The sequence below is a fragment of the Chroicocephalus ridibundus genome, chromosome 6 (assembly GCF_963924245.1).
Source record: "Chroicocephalus ridibundus chromosome 6, bChrRid1.1, whole genome shotgun sequence".
Lineage (NCBI taxonomy): Eukaryota > Metazoa > Chordata > Aves > Charadriiformes > Laridae > Chroicocephalus > Chroicocephalus ridibundus.
Genome location: NC_086289.1, coordinates 69,848,790 through 69,874,586, shown reverse-complemented (window position 1 = coordinate 69,874,586; position 25,797 = coordinate 69,848,790). Strand labels below are relative to the sequence as shown.

At 35.8% G+C, this 25,797-nt stretch overlaps 1 long non-coding RNA gene across 1 annotated transcript in view; it reads left to right on the top strand.

The window, feature by feature from the left end:
• The window catches only part of LOC134517356 (uncharacterized), a 30,753-nt gene extending 9,873 nt beyond the window's left edge, over positions 1-20,880 (top strand). Inside the window, exons 4-5 of the long non-coding RNA XR_010071603.1 lie at positions 18,877-18,990; positions 19,082-20,880. This is a non-coding gene — a long non-coding RNA (uncharacterized LOC134517356). The remainder of the gene's footprint in view (positions 1-18,876; positions 18,991-19,081) is intronic.
• The last annotated feature ends 4,917 nt before the right edge of the window (positions 20,881-25,797 follow it).

Sequence of the window (25,797 nt, the reverse complement as noted above, 5' to 3'; positions counted from 1 at the left end):
TTTTGTCCAAAGGGGCAGGTGACGTATCGTTCTTTATGGTGGTAAAGGTTTTGGAAACATTAACGTGCTTTGGATATGCATAAGATTTTGTTCTTTTTGTTTCCGTGTTAGTCTGTGGCTCACATTTATATCTGAAAATTGTGCAAAAGGTAGCTGTCAACTAAACTAAGATGAGAACATAAATGAAAGCTGCTGCTTCAGAAAATAAGAAAGTCAATATAAAATGTTTTAGAAGGACTCCTAATGATCTGCTTGATCTTTACAAAAAAGTCCCTCAGGATCCACTTGTACAGAGTCAAAAATACCTTACTTGTAACAAGAGGTTTTAAGAATGTTGCTGCATTTGTTGGTATGTTTTACCAAGGAAAGAACAGTTCTTTTTCTGACATTCATGTGAGAAAAGCATGCCAGAGAACCATTTTCAACTTAGTATAAATGCCCATTATTAAAGCTTTAATAGAATAGGGCAGCAAGTAATAAAATCTGTACCTTTCAGCCGTGTTCTTTCACTGCATAGTTCAGGCACTTTTTTTTTTTTTTTCAAAACTGTGTCAGAAGCACATAAAAGTCTGTTTCAAAGGAAAATCATTCAATAATATGAAGTGTTGTTAGTAGCGATGCCCAAATCTAGGGACTGACTGACAGGTTATTGCCTGTCCTTGAAAAGCCTTACACACAAAGTGTAAGAGGAAAAGATGTAACTGAATGAGGTTCAAGAGCCAAACCAAGCTCCTGGATCAAAACCGTAGAAATGCAGAAGTTTAGAACCTCACTGGGACGTGGCAGCCCACATCCCCATGGCATTCCACTTTTTGAGAAAAGGTGCTTTACCTCCCCTTGTATGTTTCGTTGGATTCACCATCTGGACTCCGAGTTTTGTAGAAAGGTTTAAAGATCTGTAGACCACACCCACGCCTTGCAAAATGAGGTGATGTGATGAATGTGCCCTGTGCTAGTAATAATTGGATTATATTAGAGCAGGTGAGGTATTAGGTGTTCTTCTCAAGTGAGACAGCATAAATAAGAATGCATTAAAATCACTCAAACAGCATTTGATTATTATTATGAACAGGTCAATTTTCCACTAATGTGTAATGTAAAATGGGAAGAAAGCACAAATCAGGACTGTAATGCATATGTACAAAAATGTATTTTTTTAAGTAATTACTAAAAGTGAATGTTGCATAGGCTTTTATGCCCTTCTGTGTTCTCTCCACAAAGTAGACTACCTGCTTGTGCCACTTATCTTGATAGGAAATCACACTAATCTGCAATATGAATTTCAATTCTACATGCGTCTGCCTTGAATTAAAGCTTAATCACTCTTTAAAGGGAATGATCCAAACTGAACCCTTGCATAAACGTGCTCAGTTCCTTAGGACAGTTATAAAAGCTGACCCTATTTTTCTGGCTGCATTTTGTCTACTTTCTGTTAAACACCTGTCTTTTGTACTCGAATATCTGTTATATTCTCCTAGAAGAAAAATGAATTGCTAGAAAAATTCTAACCTTGTTCTGTGGAAGTTTAACCACTTACAATAAAGCCTATAATTGCCTTCTTTATCATCATTTTTTGGTCATAAAACCAGCAGTTGTCCTTGAATAAGGAAAAATGTAGATTTTAGAAATGGTGGAAAGTTTAGGAAAGTGAATTATTTTGGAGCTTATTTATTGAAAAATGCGTTGTCCTTCAAAAATGAAGCATTTGGTAATGGTCAGACCATAGCTGTTGCTACCATTAAAAGACAAGCATTTATGAATGAAAAATTTTGGGTCAATAACAAACTGCAATCCTGACACTATACTTGAAAAAGAATATTTTAATCCATTTTGAGGTCTTAATCTCACTTTCAGATAATTTGTGGGTTTAAAGGCAATAAAAAATTGATTCATTAGTATGTTGTACTGTGGCTCATTGTGAATATATAACAATGTATTTTAACAAGTATCCTGTGATAAGTTAAAAATTTCCCTGATGTCCTTATATATTAAAAAAACCCCAAACAAAAAAAGACCGGCTAAATGAGTAAACTGTAAACTGTGGCAGGACATGTTTTCATGCATATAGAAATTATTTTTAATATCTAAAGGTACTAAGTTAATTTACATGTAGATTTATTTGACCAAGTATATTTTAAGTTATCATGTTGGTGGCCATAATAATGATTACTATAACATTGATTTTCAGATCTTTATAATATAAAGAATATAATCATGTTGGAACCCATAGTCTCGATTAATATTGAGAGGTGTTTGCATAGTAAATATCAGGACTGTGTGTGGGTTAGAGGCAGATAAAGTACTGGGAGAAAGCAAAATTGATGTCTTCCTCAAAAAAGCAAAGTACAGGAGCTGTGATTTGCAGACCAGCTGGCTTCATTTCACTTCTCATAGGTATCTATAAGATACCAATATTGATGAGAGCCAACACATGTTTTTAAATAATGATCCATGTCAGAGGGATTTGATTTCTTTATATAAAAGACAGAAGATTTTGTGGGTACAGTACAATCTTTGTTATATACCTTTTGATGCAGTTAATATTAGATATTAAAAAAATATTACAGAAATATTGATTAGGAAACCATGCTAGAGTTGTACAAACGGACGAGAATACAGACTGATCTTAACAAACCATAAAAAACGCCATTCAGCAAGGCAGGAGTGCCTAGGCAGAATTAACTCCCTGTGCAAATACAGTATGGAAAACACCACTGAGACATCAGCTCTATAAAAGAGACCGCAGTATACAAAGAATCTCTGTCGAACCATGTAAACTAAATTTTAAACAACTGGGTCAAAAGATGCAAGAAGGGGCAAACATAGTGTTCTCAGAATATGATAAATAATCCTGTTTCAAAGAAGCTGTACATAAGCATAAATACATGTTCGGTTAAACTTGTTCTGTTCAACACACAGGTCTCAGATTGTGTCCAATTTTGAGCACTCCATTTCAAGGCAGATGAATCAATTGGAAAGTGTGGCGTAGAGAAGCAAGAGTATCAGATTCTAGAAAAGATTTTTTTTTTTGTAAATTTTGTTTGTAAAAGGCTGAAGGGAGGCATAGTAATACTTTTCAAGTGTGCAAAATAGTGACAAAGAAAAGAATAAAATACTCTGTATTTAGATAGAGTGGGTACAGTGGGCTTAAATTGCAGCCAGGGAGATCTGGATTAGACGTTGGAGAAAGTAAGACAAGGCAAGAGATTGCTTAGGGTGCTTGTGGAGTCCCCACTGCTGAAGGTCAGACAATGGTGGAAGGCCAGACGAATGTCAGTCGTGACAGATCCTTCCTTTGGGCACGGGGAACGGACCAGATGATCTCTGAGTGCCTGCCTTCCTCGTGTTCTACAATTCTGTGTAAAATGTGTCCAGGACCTTAGAATAAACAAAAATGAATGCTTATTAACGTGACAGTGGTTGTTAGTGTTAACTAGACTTAATCAGGCCTACTGTCCCTTTCTGCAGAATAATAATGAAATGATACAAGCCGTGCCTGCAGCAGTTACTTATGTTTACAAAGAAGAGAAAGATGATCATGTCATCTACGGAGAGTGTGATTCTTTAAGAAAATGAAGGGTGTAATGAAGACTAGACATCAAACTGACGTTTAATTTTAAATTAAAGCCTCCAAAACGTAACATAATATGCTTTCGGGTAATAAATAGGAATAGTGAAGTTTGAACATTGGCTTTTTTGATTTAGCTGATGGTTGAATGGGGCAGGAGCTACTAGTTACTGAGAGAGTGGTTGAATCCCGTCATTAGTCTGTCTTGCAGAGCAACGCAGCAGCAGCAGCTTAAAACTCGCATGAGGACTCCTCCGAATCCGACCCTTATGCTGCCACGAGCAGAACAGGTTTAATTTTTTCCAAGGTGGAAGTTCTGGCACTAGGCTAACAGTATGAAGGACTATCCATACCCTTTTTATTTATTTATTTTTTCCATTCTAATTTATTTCCAGTTTCAAAAAAACCAAGCCGACAAACCATAATTCTGAAAAAATAACGCGCTTACTTTGCTGATAACTGTATCTTTAAGGCTACGCAATGCAAATGAGCTAAAGCAGATTTGAGAGTCTGTCTGTTGACTAGATTAGCATCTTGATTTTTCATAGATTTTTAAAACAGAAAGGATTTGCCAGACACCATCCATACCAGGGAGAATAGGATAACTTTTTGTAGTGAGCCCATTGTCTGGGTATCATTCTGATTGTTGCAGACTTGACATCTTAATATATGAGAACTTAGGAATTTTAAAATACCAGAGCACTTCTGGCCTTTATTCAAACAGCAAATCCACTCAAAGTCAAACATCTGTGTATAGACAATCTTGATAGAACAGTCTTTCAACATCTTCGAACAATACTTTTTTTTTTTTTTTAAACTTCATTTAATTTTCATCTGTGAATACTCAGGAAAGAGATTCTTAAAGAACGCCTGTTTGCTTTCCTCTTTCATAGGCAAGATTAGGCACTTTTTTATTGTTATGACTGTTTCATTATTACAGAAATGATGCTGTGCTGAATTCATTGACATTTTTAAAGTATGAAGTCTATCCTTGAGAAAACATTTGGATTTCATAAAAAATAAATTAAAAAATAATTTCAAAATAACTTAATAAAAAAAATTAGCCTTTTTAACAAGATATGGTATGTTCTCATATCTTTACTAATATAATATAATTACTTTTTTATCTTGCATTGGAAACTGTAGTTCTTATCTATATCAGAATTTCTTAGAAATCTAGAATGTTTTCGTCGTGCTATTTAGTTTGCTTATAGCGCTACACAAATACAGCCAAACTCCACCTAGATATGAGATGGACTCAGTCTTCTCTCCCTCCTACATTTGCCCGTACCCACCATATAGTGAAGCCCAGAATATTCTAAAGGCAGCATGAAACTGAGACTCAAGTTTTCCACTCTATTTGTTGTGTTAGCTCGATAGTGATGCCTAAGTTCTTGGTGAAGAACTTTGATATGGAAAAATGCTACAGAAAAGTCTCTATTTTATCTCATTCAGCTTTTACAGGTGGATTACAATTGTAATATTTTATTATAACATGTCATGTTTATATCATAATTTTTTCATCTGTACATATGATCTGATTCTGTTCATATATGCTAAATACGAACATGTTTTGTTGGAATTTTCCATATTCTAGAAATTTCTTAAGCTTACCCTAGAAACCACCAATAATGACCTTAAAGTTCCTCAGACTGCATTTCTCTTAGACAAATGTGCCAGCCAGTATGCATTACTTTTGCTCATCAGATAGATGCAATGCTAAGGATAATTGTGACGCAGCACATTCTTTCTACTTTTATAGAACTAAAACATGTAATGGATCCACTATACTAAAGGAACAATATTCTCCACAAGCAAATTTTTAAATTTTCCTTTTATACTTATACAGCAAGGATAGATACCTTTCCTTTTCAAAAAATAATTTAGCTGAAAAGAACCAGCTCACTAGTCACATAGTATCAAAATCTCATGCCAAAATATTAAAAAATGTGTCCCTGAATCTGCTTAGTATGAGACATCGAGAGTTGCTTTAAAGTACCTTTATACAGTCAGGCTCGTATAAAGGGACCTTAACATAGCTGAAAATAGGGCTTTGATCTCAGTAAGTTCGTACTTCCCTAATAAGAAGTTGTTCCTTATATAATTCAAAAGAATTAACAGTGCAGTGGAAAAGAGAAACCCACATATATTTTATGAAAGTCAGAAAGAACCAATATTTCATTGCAAAGAGATGAAGCAAATGTGCTTCATATTGTGCAAAAGCATGAAAAGGTAAATGTTTCAATGAGGCGTCACAGGAGAAGCCTCCCTGAGCTGATCTAATCCAAAATGTCTTTAGGGAGGGATAAGAGGGAAAGGTATATGAGAAATGATGTCCTGATGTTTTAGACCAAAATGTTAAGGGAAGAGTCCTTTGAGTGCAATTCTTGTGGCGATTCACAATTTAAAAGCCCAATGCTGCAGAAAACACAAGGAAAGGAAAAAAAAAAAAAAAAAGAAAAAAATTCTGTTGCATTGTAGGGAAGGATTACTAAAATGGTGGGTAATTACTCCCCATTCTGTCATCTAGTTCATAAGAGAACAGAGTGAAACTCCGCAATATCTAATAATCCGAAATAAACAGCACTAATGGTATTTGCGCAGTAAAAATTACCAAGTCCCCAAAAGAACAACAAAAGAATCCAGGCAAGTTGTCATGTTGAGAAAGTTATTATTGCTGCCAAAGTGACAATAAGTAAATAAAATTAAATTAAAACGGTGAACAAATGTTGCTGCCTTTGAGACTGGGATAACTCTGTGGCGTATTGTAATCACAGAATCATAGGGTTGGAAGGGCCCTCTGGAGATCATCCCAGAGGTCATCCAGAGCAGGCGGCACAGGAACGCGTCCAGGTGGGTTTGGAATGTCTCCAGAGACGGAGACTCCCCCACCTCTCTGGGCAGCCTGTGCCAGCGCTCTGCCACCCTCAAAGGAAAGAAGTTCCTCCTCATGTGTAATGAGGAAGCCAAGCAATATACTTCAATGCCAATTAACGGACATGCACCAAGACCCCCAGTATTCCCTTTCAGTACTTGCTGGCATCACTTGGTGGGCAAGTGCTGCACAAGAATCTTCTGGCTTTAGTGGCTCTGTCCTTATGGAAGAAAGGAAAGTTTGTTTTCTTGTTCCTGCCAGTAATGGGATGTGTGATTTTTGTGAAGTCATGTCATCTTATTCCCACATATTTCAAGCCACTGTTTAGAGTAGCAAATCAATCACAGGCTGTTTCTTCCTATGCATTTGCAAAATACTTAGGAAAATAATAGGTTTTGTGTTATATCATAGTAATAATCACTTACAGACTATTCTCATAAGCTTAAATCCTAAATAAGCACTATAGGACTTGGCCTAATTACCCAATTCTCTCTCTACCATACTCAGCAAAATCTTTGACTTAATTGGAATGAAGCTCAAGTCATGAGTCTTTGTGGAATGCACGGATTTCCCTATGTGGATATAATGTATCTGATTTTGGTTTTATATTCAATTCACAACTGAACAGATTTTTTTTCTATGAAAAATATAGTTTATAGATCAAGATGTCAGGAAAATTTTTAATTCCATCCTGTACAATCTCTAAAGGAAAATCTAGTTCAGTATTTTTGAATAAATGAAATGCCGAAGAGAAATCACACCAATTTCACGCTTAACTTACACAATGGCTCATTTTTTATATATTAGTATTACATAATCTGCATGTGTAAGTGCAATAGATTGATGACATCATTGAACTTGGATGCATTTGTGGAAAAACATTCCAGTTTTTATCCATTGTTAAATGCAATTGTATCCAGTGCTTGATGCATTCCCTTCTGTCTGATATCTGAAAGAATATATTTCATAAAAAGTATGTTGTGTCTTTTCTTCATAGCAAGTCAAAGGAATGGTCACCAGTAGCATACCAGTGTATCTCCAAACGTAATTTTGATTGAGTTTGGAAGTAGTTAATAAAGTTTATTTCTTTCAATGACATTGGATTTAGTTTCTAAGTCTTTGAACATAGATCAAAATAAGGTGGTTTAAAGTCAATATAAATCAAAGCATGGTCTGAAATGTTAATATACTACCCGTGTCACTGGTAGCAATTCTGTCAGAAATTCCCTTAGATATCAAAAGAAAAAAAATGTTCTTGAGTATGTTTCTGGGTGAAACACATAAACTTGATGCAAGGTAGAAGTTCCTCTATATCAGTATCATGCAGCTCGTTATAAAATTGAAATAAAAGTTTGGTATTGGAGTTGTACACGCTCACAGTAGATCTGTCAGTTACTGCTTTAAAATATAGGGAAACCACCATATTTAATTGTTCTGAATTTCAACAAATGTGTTTCTTACTATCTTATGACATAATTAATGGGGAAAAGCCCGTTTGGAGCACAAGAAGTGCATACTTTTTATCCAATGTATTGCTCGGTTAAGTTATTAAGGAAAATGCTTGGTGGAGTCATAAGTAAAATATGTTGATATTCAATGGCAGTTAGTATCTTGGCCAATTTGGATTTGCATTTGGTGGATTACAAAAGGAAGATAGTGACAAAACTAGAAAAAAAAAAAAGGCGGGGGGGTGGGAAGAAGAAAAAGCAACAGTTAAAATGAATAGTGATCATGTAGAATGCTTTTTCCAAGCCATATTCCAAGATTCAGTAACTGTCTTTGCAAAGAGCATTCAGGAAAAAGTATTTCCTTGGAAAGATTCCTACTGACTCTTGCACACTCTGTTATTTGAGCAGGGTAGCTCTGTTATTTGAGCTGATTTTATTATTTTTGTCAGATTTTTTGGTTTTTTGTGCAAACTGTTTTCAAGAGCCTCAGGTGGCTGCAAATATTCTCAGAGTGGTCGAAATTTCGCACATATTTTTCTTCTTTTCTTTGTTGCCGGTTCAATTTAGTGGTGCCTGTTTCTGATTTTGAACTTGTTTTGGTGGGAAGAGTTGTATTCCTTCAGTAATTTCTCTCTCGCCAAGAATGAATTTTGATTCTCTTACTTTTTCTCCTTGAAATCTTTTGGTCTGTCTTGGATTTACAGTCTCATGTTTGTCCACCTAGAATATGTCTGAGACGCATCTACTGGATTAACAGAAAAAAAGAAAACAATAAATTATCAAAGTCTCTTTAAAAAAAGGGATTTCTCCTCTACAGCATACTTTAAATTCTCTGCCTCCTGAACTTGATGCTGCCTTTAGAGATAGCACAGCTGTATAACTCCCAGGTGTAGTGCGTATAGTGCATTTGATCTGTTAAAAATAACATCATGCAGATACCCATTCTGCAGTAAAGTGGGGAAAGTGCCCCACCGCTTTCAACATCCGCAGGAATGCTTTCAGATTGGTGCCAGGTTTCAAATGTGGAAATCTAGCACCAAACAATACACCGTGTTTATTCTGGGCATGTAGGGTTTTGGAGATGTTTGTTTGGTTTTGAAGAGCTGTTCTGCTGCAAGGGAAAAGTCACTGGAAATCCCATTACTCTGAAGTCATAGGCTACATATAGCTTGATAGATAACTTCTCTTTGAGGTACGTAGCGTCCACTAGAAGTGTCCAGGATTATTTATTCCTGGTTCTCTAACAGAATTGCTAACTGGACTTGTGCATAGATCTTAGCTTTATTGCAATTGTTTCTCCAGCTATACAATGCAAAAAAATGAATACATACCTTATGGGGATGCAGGGGAGGTTAATTCATTAATATTTATGTAGCACTTTTAGACACTTTTATAGAAGTGACTATAAAAATGCTTATACAGATGAGGCTATAAAAATGTGAAATTGCATTCCTGCTACTTGTAAATTTTTTGGCAGTAATAGCATGCACCTTGTTTTCAGTACTGGCTCCGTTCTTTTATGCAAAGCCTTCACTTAGATTTGGATAAATTAAATCTAGTTTTAGTCATCTGAAATTTAAGTATGTAGTCCAAGCCAGTAATTGGTATTCCAGCTAGAGCTAGAGGACTGAATTGCCATTGGCTAATTCAGCAAATCTAAGAGGCTAGCTTATTGCTTAATTTTTAGATGCTGAACATTGTAGATAATGAAAGTAAGTCTTATTTCACGTCACTTCATAAATAGAAAATAAAAATGCCCCTATTATGTAGATAACAGAAGTATGTCTTATTCCACGTCATTTAGTGTATAGAATACATGATTGTATGGGCTATTTATCCTTTATATTTTTAAAAACACTTGTGCTTGTTGCCACGCGAAAATAGACTGGAGCTTGCCTGTGCAGAAATGAAAGGATGCAATTTCTTCATGAAACCTGAGGAAATTTCACTACAAGTCTTTGTGTGCTAGCAATATTAAACCTCTTAACTGTCATATTCATCACTGAAATACTTTATAGTGCAGCCTTTTGCATGAGCACTAACTAACGCCTGATTCTAAATCTCTGAGTCAGGGGAGACAGAGGGATGAATTCTATCCCATGGCCTAATGACAAGTATTTTACAATTGTTTGGACTTCTCTGAATGGCAATATTAAAGAATTTGAAGAATTCCAGGAGAATTTTTCTTCTGTTCATTCACAGAACAACTTGTCTTTGTTGCAGAATTTATGATTCATCATTGGGTACCATATAAAAGGTGAATGTGAGTTATAATCATACTGAAAGAAAAACAAACCTTTTCTGTTTGTTTGTATCCGCCATTAGGAAGTTGACTGGGTACCTACCTGGTAAAGGAAGTGCATGATCTTACATTTTAGTTGATGAATTCCCTCAAGTGTGGGACAGAGCTGCTTTAAACCAAAGAACTGTTCTGTAAGCAAATCTAAGTCATAATAAACAACAATTTACTTCTTGGAGGAGTCAGTTTTCTAGTATGATAATGATCTAACTGTAATGAACCGTGTCTTCTTGTTATGAAAAAGAATCAACCACAGTTGCTGCACAGACCTCCTGTGTATCTTGTCTGACAGCATGCTTTCTTTTTTTCCCAGTTGCATGGTTTTGCTTGTAGGGAAATGACAAAGCATATCTCTAGCCTTAGTGTCTTACTGTGATAAACATGTTTTCTTTACACATAGTAGACATAAGTGCATTCCTGCTTTTAGTTTGTTCCAAAAGAAATTCTAGCTTTATAGTAGTTCTCTATCCTTTGGAAATCAATAGCATTTTTCACAAAAAAGTGAACTATACATCTGTTCTGCTGCATTCTGTACCTTTGCTAGGTGAGCACAGCCTGCATGGTGGGTAATTCACATTCCCAGAGGCTTTCATGATTGAGCATGATAGGGATTTCCATAAGTTAAATTGTTTTGGAGAAATAGCGCGTGTATGATGAATGCTATTTACTTGTAATGACTGTAAACTTAAAGAAAAAAGAAAAGGAGACATATTTCTTTTGATATCCTTGAAAGTCTAACACAGAATTTGATATTAGCACTGCGTTCTGGTAACTCTTTTATGAATGTACTGTAATCGTAGCAATAAAATGGTATTTTAAATTTCTATTCTTTTACATCTTTAAAACACTCTTTCTTCATAATGAGTTTATGAATATGTCTGTATTTTAGTAGCCTGAATTGATGAAAAAAGCAATTTAATATTGATTTCCAACCAGAGAACCTCAGTCAGTCAAACAACTAATTCATCGCTTTTCAGTATTAACAGAAAAGCTGTTGTCAGTAGCAGCCAACTCATAGAAATAACTATGGTGCGAATGCAGCTTGGCACGGCCTTAAGCGTACACAGAGTAGAACTCAACAGCAGAATGGCATCTACATTACACCACTATTGGTGAAATTTGTGAAAAAAAAAAGGTGCAAAACGGTAAGAGTGCGAAGAGGTTTTATGCAAGTATTTTCTGAAAATAGAAAGGATGATATGTCTGAGGAGGTCAAAATTCAAGATAGGCTCAAGATGTCAACATTCATGATAGGCTCAAAGATGATGCCTTTTAGCTCGAGATGTGATTTATAAAATCCTGAAAGATACGGGCTGTGTGAAAAGTAGCTTACATCCTCTAGAAAGGAGCATACCCCAATGACATCTGCTAGTGTCTGCTCTCATTTTCCATCCAAATCAATATCTGGATGGAAGGCAGTTATCTCAGGGAAGGCAGTTTGGCTGAACCTGGTGTAAAACTGGTGAATGGTCAGAATCAGTCCCCAAAGTTTAGAACGTCAGTCCCTAGAAATGGTACCGGTGGCAGCAAATGAGTTGCTAGTTAATGAGACTCTTTCAGACAGAATAATCTAACCTTATTCTTGATAATATGAAGGATATATATCGCATAAAGAGTAAGCAGAAGAGGATTGACAGTTTTTATACAAACTTGCCCACCTGGGAATTGTCAATAATACTTTGTAGCTTGCTGACTCATGCCCATAGCTTTCTATCCCACCAAGTTTGTAAATGTGATCAAAGACAAACTTGAGATATCCAAATTGTCAAGAACCCTTGGCAGCTGAGGAAGAGACAGCATTTTCTGAAGAAGAAGCCAAAAGAAAAATACAGAAAATTCCTCTATGTTATCCACATAAGGCCTTCAGTTTGCCTTCTTAGCAAAGACAAATTTTTTCATCCAGAAACTTTTAATTTCTAGGAAAGGAAAATGTATATTTACTTTCCGACATAAAGTTTTGAACTTTAATTAACTTCCTTTCTATAAAGGACTGATGCCTTAGATACCAAACTGAAAGCCTGCGTAAACATATAATGGCTAATAGCATACTTGCTATCATATGTAATCTTTATATCTATGCCAAAAAAAGATTTATGTTCTTGTGAATAAATATTATTTGGTTAGTCTACGAAAATCGACTTCTAAAGGGAGCTAAGTTGAAAACTATAACTCACTTATATTGCTGTTATTCACCTAGTGAAAGTACTGTAGGAAATACATTTCTGGATTATTCAAAAAGTTCAATATGGTGTTCAAAATCTGGTACTGCTTTCTATCAGAAAACACAATATCCTGCCCAAATAATTGAGACCTCTATATAAAGGGGTTAATTTAGTTATATTCTTATGCAGAAGTTATACAGAAAAGCGCCTGCCTTCAGTATGAAAACAATAAATAAGCAGGGACAGGTCCAACACTTGAAATTACGCAGAAGACAATAGAAAATATAAATTAACCAATTCTAAAAAGAGGATCAGTATGACGACTGAATCAACAAAAACTAGTGAGACAATCTGTGGAGAAAATTACTTTCCCTGAACTGAATTCAAGATAACAGAACAATTTGAGAGATTCAAATCCGTTGTAGATATTGGGGCAAGGTGTACTTTAAACATTGAGCTTCTCTACAATTCTGAAAATATTTTCTTCAGTCTTCTGGGAAGGAAGGTTTTCTAGAGCATGAAATGTGAATCAAGACTTGATATGAGCCCCAGACTTTCTTAACTTTAAAAGGTGCTTTTTCTATTAGATAAAAAAAGATGTGATGAGGACATATGGTAAATAGTCACTAAGCAATTTTTACATCCTATAGATAAGATTATTGAGACTTGAGATTCCCACATTTCTGTATTTTTCTCTGTCTCTTTCCTGGAGAAGCACAATGAGCATTAGGCCAAGCCTGTCTCTGTCCCATCTAGCTTTGTGGTAATTTTGACATGAATTTAATTTGATTAAATTAATGACTTTTTGTGATCAGTTTCATAAATATGGTGTCTGTTGGCAAAGGTCTGGGCCAAAACTATTTTTAAGTACTTGTCACGACATATTTCCAGAGCGTATATTTCAGATATGTAATGAAGACTTTGTTCTGGATATTTGATTCTAAGGGTTGATGTTTATCTGCCGAGAGAATAACCCATCTTATGTGCTTTGTGTCTGATAGCTGTGGTTTAACACTTGGAATAGCATTTAATACCAGAGTGTTAATAAATCCTTTCAACAGATTGATTCATACAGCTGATGGGCCAAGGATTATTTGGTGTTCAGTGAAAAAGTATTGAAAATTAATACATTTAGATGATCAAGTTTGATCATCTAATTGTAATTTGATCATCAGTCATGATCGATTGTGGTCAATTCATGAGCTGAAAACGAGGTGAAATTTTTATTACATGTGTTATCCCTGTAGATTATTTGCCATATGCCACAAATAATGCTTCTTCAGTTTCTCTAAATTTAAAACACACATCTTTGGAAAATAATGAGCACATTAGTTATGTACTGACAAAAGACCAGCACTCTGTAGCAATAGGAGTTTCTCTCTCTCGTTACTGATTGCAACTATTCACATGTCTTAATGTAAGCATCAACAAAAGTCTCCAAGAGTACTTGAATTAGTCTTTTATATTGACAGATACAGCAAAAGAGACTCTTGCATATGAAAATGTTCACCAGGTGGCACAGCAGCTTTGCTTGTATTAACGAAAAACTTTGGTATTACTTTGCAGCTAATTTAAGTTCTGTGGTCCTCAGATCACCAACACCACATGGAAGTAAGAGTTGGTGACATTATGAAATTTGCTTTCAGAGCTAGTGCTAGCATTCAGGATTCCAGTGGCTTTTTTTCCCCCCCTTGCTTCACTCTGTGTTGCATTATTCTGAACAGAGATGCATTTTTTGACATTTTTTAACCTACAAGATCAGAAGAGGGTCTGTGCTGAACAGCTCTATGATGAACAATGAGCTATGACTCAGAGCTTGAAATTTAGGTCCTTGGCATTCTCGAAATGTTGAGTCATCTTTTCCTTTGTTTCTTTACACTCAGTAATCATCCCTGTTGTTTGCACAGATATATAAACATAAACCCACCCCTATATACATGAAAGTATAGACAAACCAGTAGAACTGCATTTAAAGTAACTAAACTAGGCTTTTGACTGTTTATTTTTCAAGGGAAAGGCCATCATTGTAGTCACATTAGGGCACCATTGCCAGAGATATTTAGCATTTTTTAGTAACCATTTAAACCACCTGTCCCATTTTGGTGACATACTTTGAGATGAAAAGGATATTAATTATTGTGGCAATTCAAAGGAAAGCTGACAGGCTGCAACTGGGACTTGGCTTTGCTTCTCAGAGTAAATCCAAACTAAGAACCTGCAACTCTTATGATATAATTAACTACTTCTTCTTGCAGTCATAGTATATGCAGGTGTTTATATTATGCAAAATATATTGAAGCCAAAGTATCTTGTTGCAGAGAAACCAGTAGCAAAATTAAAGAGGATGTTACAAGATTTCAGAGTGAAGTGTTGTTTTGCAACCCATTATGTGTCAAAAGGCTTGGTATAGCTCTGGAAGATTTTAAAAGTTATGGAGTCATTGTAAATCTCAAAAGAATTTAGAGAAAATGCAGGTGCTGCATTTCACATAATATAGAGTTAGATTGTCTTCATTAGGCAAGTGACGGAATTTATTAAAAAATCATCTATTAGTAATCTGTCTTCTCTATAATATTAAGTAATAAATCTTCTCCCATCCTGCCATGTGACAAGAATACATAGCACATTGCCTATGTAATATATGTACATATGTGTGTGTGTATGTATACGTATAAACCTCTTGTTATTTAAAAAAAAAAAGTAATTGGCACTCTCACATCAGCACTGATTTGTCATGGTTATGTTGTGTGACATGCATCTTTGAACTAGCAAATATTAAAATGTGCGTACCCAGGACAACTGATATATTTTGATCCAGCACATTTTTAAAGAATGGATGGAATTTCAGGACAATTTCTTTGTGTCCTGAATCCATAGGCTCAGATAAAGTGGTGACTAATATTATATTGCTCCATATTCTTAAGCCCAGCCTTGGAAAAACGAATGCAATGGATGATTGTAAATATCCAGATGACTGTAATCAGTCAGTTCCCAGATGACTGGAATCATTTAGTGAGGTTTCATATCAGCCATGACTGCTTCATATGTAAAGTTCAACCCTGTAGGCTGTGGAAATAGAGTGTCTGGAAAGTTTAATTTCAAGTTTTTACCTGGAAATGAGCATCTGCAACTTTTGGAGTTCTGTCAACTTCTCTGTTAAGGGTTCTGTCCTGTTTATTGCTTCTGTGACTTCAGTGTTAATTTTGCATTGAAGAAAGCCTCATATCATACGGTTGTTTGTTTTTAATTAAATTCAATTTGCTTTTCCAACTATGATGGAGAATCCACCACAGGTAATACTGCGGCATGACCTACCTTCAATTTTTAGCTACAGGAGCAGGAGAAAAGGATTAAAATGTCAGCAGGAAGGGTAACATTTGTTTGGGTGGATTTAAAAATAAAAATACACAAGCAGCCTTCTGCGTCACAGTGCTTTTCCTCTTTAAGGTCTCCTCCGTGTTTTGTTCCTACTGTCTAATAAGTATTTAAGAACTAATCTGGACTTGTATGTAAATAACCATAACAAAAATGAATATGTGTTGACAAAATTAAGCTGAAAACAGGAGTCCTACCCTTTCAGCTAACACTAAATAGTAACTTTATTCTCTATCCATTTTAAGCAAGCCACCCCTCTCTCAACCAGTTACACTGTTAAAACAGTCATTCTCTAACCTATCTTGAACTAAAATGTTAACGCATATGCGATTTAGGAAATATGTCAAAAACTGTGTTCTCCTAGACAGTGTAAGAATTAATAAAGAGTAGACTATAAGAGGTTAGAAATACATTGGAAATGTAAATTTCCCTCCTGCGGGGAGCAGCAATATAAGAAATGAGGGTTGCGGTTGTTTCTTTCCCCAGTTCTCAAATGTAATGCATCTGCGTGGGAATAGTTCAGAAGCCTAACGTGTGCTGAGCTAGCTTTTTGAAGTGTTGAATAGCTAACAGTTATGAACAACTGAGCGCAGGCATAGAGCCAACGAGTGTTTGAAATGGCAGTTCTGGATAGCACACAATGTATTCTGTGTGAGGGAGCGGAGGAAACCTTTCCAATGGGAAAATTGTTCAACACCTGTATACTGCAGCGTGTTTTGTATGTCTGCCTGAAATGCCCCAATGACTGGCCATTCTGATAAATAAGATGCCAAACAAACGAACCATTCATCTCATCAGTTTGTTAATTGATACATTTCTGTGTTCCTTTTTGTCAGTGAAAAAATGCTGGTTGAGATAATTGTGTAATTAAGTAAAATGATTTTCCATACAATTTAAAAGGAAAATATGGTTGGCTTCCCACCTGTTCCTTCAGAACAACTGTGCATATCTTATTAAACCTTTTCTCATTTAAATGCAAATATGATGAAGCATAAGATGCCGAGAATTTTTGCTCTTGAACAATGAGCGTCCTTTTTTCCAGCCTGTGTACTGGGCACAAGAACACAGGAGCTCTAAGGCTGAGATCAGGCCTCCAGAGCCACTCAAGTACACGAACCACTTCCCTTACTCGATACTATTCCATGTTAGTGTTTCATGGGCTGGATTTTGCCGTGGCTTATGCATAGATGATGTTTTTAATTTGTCCAAAAGGAAAAAAAAGATAGTTAATTTGAGTGAATATTATCTTAGAATCATAGAATTACTGAGGTTGGAAGGCACCTTTCAGATCATCTAGTCCAACCACCAGCCTAACTGAGAAAAACCATCACTAAACTATACCTCTAAGCGCTATGTCTACCCGTCTTTTAAATACCCCCAGGGATGGTGACTCAACCACTTCCCTGGGCAGCCTGTTCCAATGCTTAATAACCCTTTTAGTGTAAATATTTTTCCTAATATCCAGTCTAAACCTCCTCTGGCGCAACTTGAGGCCATTTGCTCTTGTCCTATCGCCTGTTACTTGGGAGGAGACCAATCCTCACCTCTCTACACCCTAATTTCAGGTAGTTGTAGGGAGCGATAAGGTCTCCCCTCAGCCTCCTTTTCTCCAGGCTAAACAATTCCAGCTCCCTCAGCCGCTCCTCATCAGACTTACTCTCCGGACCCTTCACCAGCTCTATTGCCCTTCTCTGGCCCTGCTCTTATTCAAAATAAAATCTGAAGACTTAATAGCTCAACAGCAAGACTGACATTGATTTCTTCATCTGACTTACTACATTGAGATTGTATCAGTGGCTTCAAAGCAGTGGTAGAAGTAACATAAGCAACTGGCTTCTAATGACCTTAGGTGAGTGGTAATGATTCTCTACATTTATGATGTTATAGTAGAAAGTTGATCTATAAATACATGTTAATACATAGTTACAGCAATATATTATTATTATGAGTTAGGATACTTTCCTATGTTTAGCATTCAGATTCCAGTCATTATGTTTCTGGTTTCTATAATGCTTTTACGTTAATACTTGGGGTTTTGTGTTTAAGTTAATCCTTCCTTTTCTTTGAAAAGGAAAAAAAAAGGGATGAAAAAATACCCTTGTAAAAAAAATAAAAGAAAATTGGAGAATAACAGCAGGTAGGGAAGAAACATAAAGAGTACAGTGGCACAGATAATGTTTTCTTGTGATATAAAGCTGATACCTCTTATTCTCAAAGCAAACCATCTGGTGAGATATTAAGAGTGTAATGGGAAAGAGTCTCAATTATGACTGGCATAACCATCAGATGCAGACTTGCTGTTAGAGCAGACTGAAATGAATATATATAACATCTGTAACCCCACATAAAGAAGGATATTTAAGGTACTGCTGCTTGTTAATTACCTCTTTAATGAAATATCATCCTTTTTTATCATTGTAAAAATATTTCAAAGAATACTGTAATTATAGACGTGCAACCACTGATGGTGCTGTAAGAAGAATAAAATTGTCTGGAAGAATGCTTCATATTTACATGCATTTAATATTTACCAAGGTGAAGAAAATGTATTATGCTCTTAGGAATTATATTTATCAGCTTATATTTATATCATATTATTTTATTCAGTGGTACGTGTATCTTTATCAGAGACAGCTTTTTTCCTGCTTATCTCAGAAACCGATCCATCAGGTCTGGTGCTCTACACACAGCGTGGCAGACAAATCGCTTGATCTGCAACCAAATATGGTACCAAATATTGTTAAGATGCGTTGAGTATATAAAAAAGAGTTCACAGGTAAAAAGAAAATTGTTATCACTAATTTCATTTTGAGATATTTTTCATTTAATCACATTGCAAGGTATTTTTCTTGTATTTCGTTGGGGTTTTTGTATAAATAAACACAGACGCATAAAAGACAGAAAACAATATATGCATAATTATCCCATTTGAAGAACTATATTACATGTTAATTGGAAAAATTGCCATTTTGATAGATCTTGATTTCCCAAGATGTTTACATTTTCTTTAGTGCAATTCTATACTAAACAGATGACGTTTAATAAAGCAGCAAATCATTATTCATCTGAATGAGCATAAACAAACCTATTATAAAATATAGCATATTGTATACTCAACTGTTTTTTCGCTTGTTTTTCTTTCAAAACAGGCCTGACAAAACCCAAAAGTCCTGAACATCTCTCTGGGAGCAGGACAAACAAGATTTAAAAAAGGAAACCCCTCTCCATGTCACTCACTTTAAGAAGAGATGACCCCTTAAAAGGTGAGTTGAAGTCTGTCACAATGTGAGCCACAGTACAATGGTCACACTTTTCTTCTTTTTTTGATATCTATTTCCTTTTTTCTCTCTTCAGTTACCTGCAGAATCAACAAAAAATGTACGGTCAGAGCCTCATCCAGTTTATACCGAGCAAGGATACATCTCTCGTATTAAGGCTGCGCCAGTAAAATCAGAAATGCAAATATTCAGGTGCTTAAAATGTATGACGAGAACACACAGAATTTTAAATGAAACTGTTGTAAGTTTATCCTCCAAACCTTGATCTGCAACAGGAGTTTATAATTATTATGTCTACCTATGTAACTTTTCAAATGAAAAACTGAGAATGTTCTGCATTTATTAACTTGCTTTTGGCCAAAGTGGCCAAGAAGAAAATGGTTTTCTCCAGAAGAAAAAACCCAGAAGAAGAAACCCATTTTCCTATGTTACACTTAAAAGTGAAGAAATAATCTGATATATATTTTTTCAAGACGCTATCTTGAAAAAGAAGACACAGATAATTAAATGATCACAAACTGTAGTGCAATTAGAAGACTGTGATGAAAGATGTGATTTAAGTAATAGAAGTTTTAATGGCAAAAAGAGCAGTTCACACTCAAATGCATATTAATCATCTCAGTATGTGTGCTTTGTCAGCTGCTGATAAACTTATTACTTCTTTCCTCTGTTCACTCTGAATAAACATCTATTCCCATATGCCACTCATAGCATTGAGTGGAAAGAATGAATCCTTCTAGAGTCTGACAGAATGGCATCTTGTACTTGGCATAGATATCAGTAGTATCTCTTTTTAAAAAATAGTTTCTGGTGGCAAAAGGTTGAAAAATGCTTGGAACCCGTAGACAAAGCTGAGAAATTTATGATCATGGTGATTGCATTTGTATGCAGACTTTAAACCTTTTCCTTTTCCTGCAGCATCCAGTATTTATTTAGTTACTTGTTAAAATGTGATAAGCAAAAGAATTTTTGTTATTACTGCTATTTTAGCAGTTGCTTGAAGTCTGAGGGCAGGGTGCCTTTGTCAGGAGAAACATCTCGTGAGTGGAGATATAGTTGTATGCTAGCGCATTTAAGTGCTCTGAGCAGAAAAGCTGGTCTGAAACCACCAAGTTGGAAGAGATACAACACAGACCGGCTTTGTAGATTTCTCCCAAACCTATAAAGTTTGGCTACTGTGCTTTGGTGTTTAGACAAAGCAATGAGGTTCTGTTCTGTCCAATATTGTCACGTATCAATGAGGAGAATTTCAGTCATCTGTAGACAATTCTCTGAAAATGACATTTTTTTTCCTCTACAGTTTTACACGTTTTCTGAAGTTAGATTTTACTTCTCACTTTCTTACTTGCTTTTCAAAGGACTGTTTTGAATTAACACCTCCATCAATAGTATGTGTTTGAAAGTAAATGTTCCATAGAAATATGAAAAAAATATTTATTGACCTCCCGTAACAAGAGAATAGTCTTAGATCTGGGGGCTGATATTGTAGCCATTACACTATATGAGAGAACAGTCTTAGCTGTGGGGAAAAGACAGAGACATCTGCAGTCTAATACAAGTAACAGAATTAAACACAATGGGAACATAGAGAAACTGGTAAAAATTATGCTGCTGTATGGCTCACTGGAACTAAATGTTGCATAACATGTTTTTTGTTTTTTATTTTTGCAGTGCTTCACCATTCAAATTAATTAAAGAATTTTCCAGAATGAGGTGCAATGTTGCTTTGGAAAATATTGCTTTAGCAAGCTGTAATGGGCAACTCAGCATACTTCTGTAAAATAAGCCTGTAAACTTGTACCAATTATAGTTGCTGTGCTATAAATGAATTTTTGAAGTTCCTTATTTCTAAAAGCCATTTTTAATTCCCCCCATCATTAAAGCTTTTTCACAGAGTTACAGTAGCACATCACTGAAGTACATTTCAGTTTGTTATCAAAGGCTATGAAGAAATAGATGATGAAATTTCACACTGCTTTTCTTTTTCAATACACAGTGTAACGAAGCTATCTTATTTTACTCTCACCATCAGAAGAAAAGGCATTAAATTCACCACATAGCATCATATCTGAAGCTGATGCAAACATCTATTTCATTGAAGATACAGCTAAAGATCTGACTCCAACTTTTAAGGGTGCTGATTTCTAATAATTAGAAATTATATATCCATAAATAATGCAAATGAACTTGTAGTTAAGAAAATATCTCGATTTAGTAACACAAGAGAACAAATCAAGTTACGGTAGCCATTTGGCACCTCCTAAGGCCAGACACTAAAACAAATAGAAGAGTAACATGCCGCTTTGATTTAACCTGAACTGTGGTAAGCATGGAATCATCTGATTATTTTGTTCCAACGGAGAAATAAATGGTATCCTTCATGAGAGGAAGATTCTTTGCTAATTTAAATTGCCAAGGAAACTTTCAATTTACTGAAACAGGGATGTCTTACATCAACTGCACATAAGTTCTCAGACTGATACTGGCATCTTTACCCCATTCTGGGTTGGGCACAGGTAGGGGGAAAAGTAATTTTAAAAAAAAAAAAAAAGCAGCTGCAATTTGTGTACTGGATTCACAGATGTCTGCTTTTCTCAGATAATTGTAATATCTCAGTAAAGAGAGGCTTTCACCATAAATAATCAAGAGGAAAAAAGATATTCATAAGCATTTCAGCATGATTCATTCAAGCGTTCTTAAGCGACTACCCACAAATATTGTGTAAAGAAGCAGAAAAGGAAAGGCCACTTGGTCTGAAATATGCTCAAAGGAATATGTGTGATCACGAAAGATTTGCACTGCATTGGAATTAAAGGAATTTACGACTTACTCTTTAAAAGCTGCACTTTCTTTTTCTTGAGATGTGGGTAAGGCATTTGACAGCACATTGAGGACAGTAAGTCTTTTTTTGTAGTTAGGACACTGAGGACAGTTTAGAAACTCTTAAAGGCCAGCATGGCGGCCAGCATTGAACCTAGAGTTCGTCTTTCAGCAAGTGTCTCAAACTACAATCGTATTACCAAAGTTTAATTAACTGACTGAATGATGAATTTTAAACATTGTTATTTGTCCGTTCACAGAAAGGAGCTTTTACTTGGCATTTGGGATGCTTTTTATTAACTTCTCACTAGGAATAGTATTTGATGCTCTATGCACGACCCCTTTCATGGAGTTGTCTGCCAACAGTTTTGGGGACTCTCTGCTCAGCCAAGCAGGCAGTGTGAACTCCACTTTCAAACTGCTGAAAATGGGAGCATTAACTTGCTTTGTGGTTTCTTCTTACTAAGATTTTTGTAAAGGTTGAGCTGAGAATTGCCATACTTGAGTGACAAAGGCCTTATGGAAAATTTATTTCACTGGACATTTAAAAGTTAGATATCTACATGTAAACTGGTCATTGTGAGCTCCTTTCATTGACTAACGGAGAGGGCTCATCAATGTGAAATTAATGTGCCTCAGACAAGCTTATTTTCCTCTACTGACTATGGCACAGAGCTAGGATGGCTGTTTTAGGTGTAGGTGCCTACAGCTTAGATACTGAAGAAGAATCATACCTTCAACGTCATTGAACCTCTGCTCCTACTTTGTAAAATTTTGATTTCATGTTTTAGTCTGAATTTTTTATATTGTTTTTATTTATCATTTAAATAATTATTTGTTTAAATGTTGTTCTCAGCCATTTATGATAACTTTAGTAGAATTATGGTTCTATACAATCCTGTATTTCATTTTTACTGCTCTGGACCTTCTACCTGAAAGATGTATAACTGATTCCTCATCCCCTGGAAGCTCATTAGCATGAAAAAATACAAGAACAAGAAAACCTACCATGGCATCACAGCTGTGAAAGAGGAATTCAGCTTTTGCATTGTTACTGAATATTTTCAAGCACATCAACATTTCCAGGGTGAGGAACTGGTTTCTCAGCACTTCTAACACAGTCAGACTTTTTGTATGGCATCCTTCCCTGGCTCCACTTGCTGATTTGACTGTTAAATGCCATTCAGAAGACCACACGAGGATTGGAACAAAATTTTTGAATACTTTACATTAATACTAGTGCTTGTAATAGTGCGTCAAGTAAATCTTAGCTAAAGCAAAGGTCCTCTCTTCGCTCTTCTGAGACGTGGCAGCAGAAAATATAGATCTCTCAATCTTCTTGATTGAAGGAATTACTTAAATCACTTCTTTCCTCTCAGTGTCTCTCAATTGTAGTGCACCCTTCAGCACTGAAGTTAAGACGGAAGAGTGCCGCGCTTCTGGTGCCTTTTCAGCCCAAGAGCTGGATCTTATCTCTCTTGCTTTATCTCCTTTTAGTGAATATTTATTTCCGTGCTTTCTTACTAAAATTGGTTGTGACTGTTTTTCAAGGGTGCTAGAGCTCTGTGTCATGCCACTGTAGGCCTGTGTCTGTGTGGTGAAATTAGCCTCCTTTTCTGTATTCTGATAGTGCTACCCTGCTGTCCTTGGTGGACTAAACATGGAACTTTGGAGTGTCTAGGAATTTGTGTATTTTTGTACACTGTTCTACTCAGGATTCAGGGCAATGGCTACTGAATTGCTACTTCTGAAATGTAATTTTCATTTGATTCATTTTCATTTGATCACCACTTACCAAGTTTGCTATTGTGAGATTTGGTGAGTTTCCTTAAGATCATCCAAGACTCCCTCACACTGATGCGTAGTGCTCCACAAAGCTATAAAATAATCTTTCTCAAAGCTTATGTGCAAGAGGGAACAAGTTAATGCGCATCAAAGCAAGCATGCGTTTTATGAATCATTCACCTCTAATGTATGTCATATACAAAATAGTCCAGCTACAAGCCTTAACAGGAGTCTCTTTCTACGAGAAAAGATCGACTTGCCGTGCTTCTTTTGGGCAGCATTTCAGAGAACATCACTAGCAGAGACTCTGTTACATAAGTCTTAGAGAAGATCTGTTGTCGTTTGTTTGTATTCCACAGCCATTACTCTCGTAGCTACAGTTCTTAGTTTTTTACAGGTACTGTTTCTAAAAAGTGGATGTTGAAAGTACTGACTAGCTCCTCTTGTGTAACTTGTTTGGAAAGAAAACTCAACCCAGAAAATCCATAAGGGCACCACAGAGTTTTTGTTTTTGTTAATGAACTGGAATTACAAGTCTTCAGGGGTAGAGAATGAGCACAAAATGTCTTGAAAGCAGAGGCCATTTAGGTGAAATAGAAAATCATTTGTTTATGTAAGAATGTATACCATGTTGGGTTGTATAATCCCAGAATTACAGAACAAATAGATGAAGAAAATCTATACTGTAGTGTATAGTCATGCTGTATTGTATGTTAGGTATAAACCAGACTGAAATATTCAATTTTTTTAATTCATCTTGCCTCGTCAACATCTTATTCATGTTTTGTCCATTTGCTCACTAATCAGTGTCTAGTGTCATTTATCTTCATTTACGTGTTGGTTGAACAATGAGACATTGCTCATCCTAATCTTTTTGGAAATCACTGTTTGACATCGTTCATTATTGTTTGCCTTTCATCATGTCACCATTTCAAGCTGACATTGTTTATCTTTGCTCACCATGCATTTATCTGGCAATCGTTGTCTAATATCATTAGTCTTGGTTCACTCCTGTCCACTTGACAATCATTAGCTGACAGAGTTCACTTCTGGTGGGTCAACTGTCATAATTCAGTGTTAAAATAAGTAGGAAGAACTTTCTTGAATGTTTCAGAAATTTAAACTGGAAGGCCAGACTCACAAAAGGGCTTGGAAAGCATTGTTCTATCAAAAAGAGAGAAGCTGAGGCCCCAGATATAGTTTGAGTTTGCATGTGTGTCTCATGACCGTTTGTATGTTCACACATAGAGATGCAAAGCATAATCTGTCGGCTATGGCTCTGTTTAACTTTCAGCCCTCAAGATGTTCTGTTAAGTCCAGCATGAATATTTACATACCTACCTACCTGAATGATGGCCTTTGAATATAGGCCCATGTTCAAAGAGCTAATTGCTTTGCTAACTGGGGACTAAGAGAATGAAGAAAAAAAAAGAAAAAAAAAAAAAAGAAAAAAAAAAGATGAATGCATCTTGCACCAATCGGACACAACTTAAACATAGAGACGTGTTATTTCTTCTCTGGACTTTCAATGTTATGTATACTTTTCATGATGAGAATGTGTCTATTGCTGGGATCCTTTTGCAAAGTGATTGAAACAAGTGAAGTTTGTTACTCAGAAATATTTTTTTTACAAGATTTTAAGGACTCTAACATCACTTTTTTTGTTGTTTTAAATTCTTTTGGCAACTGATTTGGTTTTACCACCTTAGAAACTGAATGTTGCCAATGTCTTGGTAAAAAGCCTCGATTTCGGAGTTTCCCAACAGGATTTTGTATCTTCAAAGGAATTTGAAATTACTTTGCATCAGTTACAGTGATGGCTGTTGTTGGATAAGAAAGACCTGAAGGCCAACACATTTCAGAAATGTCCTTCTTTTATTACATAAGAAGTGAAAATTATATATAGCTAATATACATATATACACAAATATAGCTAATACAGTTATGCAAATTGCATATGCAAGTCAAAACCACCTGCTGCCAATGAGTCCAAACGCAAGCCAGGGTCCTGACATATTTAACTACAACGAAAAAACGTGCTGGGTGTGGGTAAATTCACTGTTTGCAGGCTGTGCTATGTCTTGGCAAGGTGACAAGTACACCTTAGTTAACAAAAATCTGCGTCTCTTTTGCTATTTCAATATATATACCAGAAATTTCCTAACTGGCATTCAGTTTTTTCACTCA